Raw genomic sequence first — 4,202 nt, forward strand, 5'->3', positions numbered from 1 at the left:
ATATGCACATCTGCTATCTTTTTGTATCTCTTCTACTATGAATGGGTTTCTGGGGACATTGATTGGTCCTGGGCGTTTGTCGGGTTAAAAGGTAGCTAATGAGACATGCATAAGCTGGATAATGGTGGATCTGTCAACAGTGTCGTATGAGGGGTGTTTTTTTTCTTCTTGCTGGATGAGTTGTACTTTTTAAAATCATTTGGAGATTCATCTTCACATGTATTCTTGATCACTTTTCTATTCCAATTTTTCCCCTTCCATAATATGGGGAGGAAAGGTAGGTTTTTGACTTGCATACCAAAAAAAAGTTAATAAATACTTTGTTTTAAAAAAAAAATCTTTCTCTCACTTGGGGATTTGAATGTAAACACACTTGATCATTGTTAAAATATACTGCAATACTTCAGTGTTGCAGTGTATTATATTGGTCTGTAAGATTCAGGCAGACCCGAAGGCCATCTGCAGACCCTGAGGTGTCATAGCAACTCATCAGGACTCTCCAATCACATTGTGGGATTCTGATAGGTGACAGAGGGAGCCTTCTACCTCTGTCAGCCTCTTACATGCTGCGGCCACTTTGACTATAGCATCGAAAGACTTAAAACAACTGGGTAAGTATATTGGGCGCAACCTTAAATTTGTGCATGTACCCTTACAGTCAGAAATATATGGTAGATCTTCAGTTTGGTTGAATATTTACAGCTGCAATCATAATTATTCCTGCCCCCAATTACAAATTAAGTTTTTCATAAATTTACAATCTTTTAGCTGTTTTCAAAAAAGAATGAAACAAGAACAACGTAAATGGCTGAACACAACTAATATAACAAGTGATTTCTCCATTTACCACAAAATGTGACTCTTGCAGTCTCAGTTATTTCCCCCCCTTCCTTTTATGACAAGTGTCTTTAGTACTTAGTGGAGCCTCCTTTGCTGTTATGAGCTACTGCAGATGTGATGTATAGCCTGACTGCAGCTTCTGATGGAATTCCTGAGGAGTCTTACCCCATTCCTCATGGATAATGGCCTCCAGGTCACCAATATTCCTGGGTTTGTATGCTGCAGCCGCCTTCTCCACATTCCACCAAAGATTTTCTACAGGTTCAATTTGGGTGACTATGCCATCCACTCCAGAATCTTTCTGCTTCTGGCTTTTGAAAGGAATGGACGTATTCTGGTGAGCTCTGCAAAGATCCACTGGGTGTGGTTCCTCCCAATGCAAAGTCTCAGTGCTTGCCCCAGGAAAGCTTGTAGGTACTGGGTCTCCACTAGCCATGGAGTCCCAGACCTCCTTCCTCAGGCCTCAGTCAGGGGAGGGAGAAAAGGGCCCAGAAGAAAAGATTATCTGGGTTGGCTGCAAAGTCAGATCAGGGTGTTAGCCCTGGGCTCCTGGGCCCTGGCTCTGTGGTTGGTGTGGTACTGGGACCTGAGGAAGAAAGGGTTAACGCGGCCCAAAACTCTGTACCCACTTGTGCCAGTGGTGGGAACGGAGGAATTAAGAAGGCAGAGATGGTCAGTGGGAAAAGCAAAATGAAGGGTCCCTTCTAACCTGAAGGTGCTGATGTTGGTGCTTCCCAGTGAGAATGGGGGAAAGGGGTGAGCAGCATAAAATATAGTCTAAATAATCAATCCTGTAATCAGTATATTCCTGACAGTTGGTGATAATGCAGGTGTGGATTTGATTGCAATAACAATTGTGTCCTTGTTTCAACAGTACCATCTGCTGAGCAATCAGGTATAGGTTCGGAATCCAGTCGACCCTCTAGTGGTGACAACATTTGGCAGAAGCTATGTCTTTGTCACCACTGCAGGGAGGGAGGAAGCATCCCTGTCTTTCAGCTCTAGAGATATTTTGAAACAGTGCCTCCTGGAGGCTTTAAGGAGGGGGGGGGGGGGCTCAATCAATGTAGGGGGTAGAGCTGTGGACTTTGCTCTCAGAAAGCACCAAATCTGTGTTTCTCTATCCAGAGAGCCCAGGGGGGAAACGGTATGGTTTCTGCCAAAAACCGGGCAGGACACAGATTATAAGAACATGACCTATCTTCATTGGAGAGGTGATGATGCATTCCCCTCGAAGGATAAGGTGGTGGAGCTCCTACTGAAGATGGGTTTCATAGTAGATGATATCTATGCTCTGATCCATCCCTATGGCATGTCTGAGGCAAGAGCTATCTTGCCTCAGGAGCCTGAGCATGTATGGTCTGTATCGGGGTCTAAGGATGAAACTTGAACATCTTGTCTTGACTGGAGGTAGCCGCGAGGATATCTCCAGACTGAAATCTTTGCTTAAAAGGAGCCAGTGTAATAGGCACAATTCTTTGGTTTTTGAAAGGGATTTCAGGAAATGCCACTCGCCTGACCTCTACTGAAACTGTAGGATGTCACTGAATTGTCAATCAGTCCTGTGACACCTTTACAGTACAAGATCCCTGCTCAGGTCCAGATCAGGGATTCTGGAGGTCATCTGATCCTTTTTACTCGCACCTTTTGAGAAAAAAGGATTTCTATCGAATGTGATGTCTGCTTTCCTGGCTGGAACTGTCCTTGATCCAGGGGATGACCTTTATCAGTGTTTTGACGGAATAGATCAAGGAAGAGGAAGTTAAGAGTGGCAATTGATAGGCTGTGGCTCCCTAAATTGCCAGATCCGGGTGGCTTAACATCCGAGTATGATAAGACCTTTTTTAAGGATATTTTGAGTCCCCTCTTGACTGGGATATTCAATGAGTGTCTTCTCTTGCACTCTGTCAAAGTCAATCAGGAGGTCGGCTTTGATTATTCTGGCAAAGGGTAGAGATTTGAGCTGTATTGGGAGCTGGCATCCCATAGCACTTCTACACAGACAAAGGTTCTGGAAAAAGTGCTGTTAAATCACATGGTGAAGTTTGCACCTAGACTCCTCTCTAGGGCCCAGCTTTTCTAGGTTCTAGGCCACAGCAGCTTTTAGTGCTGTTCTCTGTGTCTGAGAATCAGTGGAGCAGAGTAGGGCTGGTCACTCGGGAGTGTACTTGCTGTCCCTGGATCAGATCAAAGCATTTGATCGGGTTAACCATGAGTACCTCTGGTCTATTCTACTGTGGTATGGTCTGCTGGAGGCCTTTGTCAATTGGCTCTGAACATTGTATGTAGGGGTTGAGATTTTTCCACTGGTGAACGGTTGGATTGGTGTTTTTCCAATTGGAAAACAACAAGTTCGGATATGGCTTTAAAGAAGGACAAGTGGGTTGATACAACACAATTTATTAATATAAATTAATAAAGGATCAAATAAAACAAATTTACATAAAAATAGGTGATATTGCCTAAATGTTTGGGTAAACAATAGTTAATCAATGGTTACATTAATACTCACATCACCAAGAGCCTAGGTATACTTATCTGCTTTGTACATCAACCAGAGAAGCAACAGTGAAAAGTCAGAAAACAGGAGGGCGTCTTGGGAATGACACTGTGAGAGGGCATTCCCCATCACAGGTCCAAAATGCTTCTGATGCATTACAATTTGTGTGCTATTTTATACACTATAACTTGCTTAGTCATGTGCCATATGCTCAAAGCTTTGCAGCCAAGATGTTATCAATGTGAGATCCCCCCACCATCTGAAGTAGCCAGCTACATTGATGAAAGGTTCAGAATCAACAAAACCCAACTCCGTAGACAATGATGATGATATCACAGGATTAACAAGACTCAACAGATTCATTGTGATACAATATATATAGACAGAGCTCAAACAAACCTATACAAATGGAATTGTAGTTTATACAATTAACATTGTTCTGGATAACAAAGCCTAACTTTAAACCAAACAGGTTTAAAGTCCACATGAGTGTTTATAGCAGTTCACATTTAAGATACAAAATGGAGGATAAAGGAATATAAATAGCCATTTATATAGGCTTGGATTACAATAAGATACAAAATGGAGGGCTACAAATAGCCAATTATTTTGCACCACAATTGGCCACCCTTTTTAATGTTGGATCTGGTGTCAGGGCTGTCCTCTAAACCCCTTCCTGTATGTGTTTGCCATTGATGCTTTCCTTAGTATTGATCGTGGCCCTTTGGCAGCTTTTGGGATGGATCGGGCAGTGCCAGAAGCCACTCTGAGGGTGGTGTCATACACTGATAATGGCAGCCTTTGTGTCATCAGAAGGGGAGTCAGAATATGTAATGGTGAAGGTCGATTGCAACTCAAAATC

This window comes from Eleutherodactylus coqui, chromosome 3 (assembly GCF_035609145.1).
Source record: "Eleutherodactylus coqui strain aEleCoq1 chromosome 3, aEleCoq1.hap1, whole genome shotgun sequence".
NCBI classification, from domain to species: domain Eukaryota; kingdom Metazoa; phylum Chordata; class Amphibia; order Anura; family Eleutherodactylidae; genus Eleutherodactylus; species Eleutherodactylus coqui.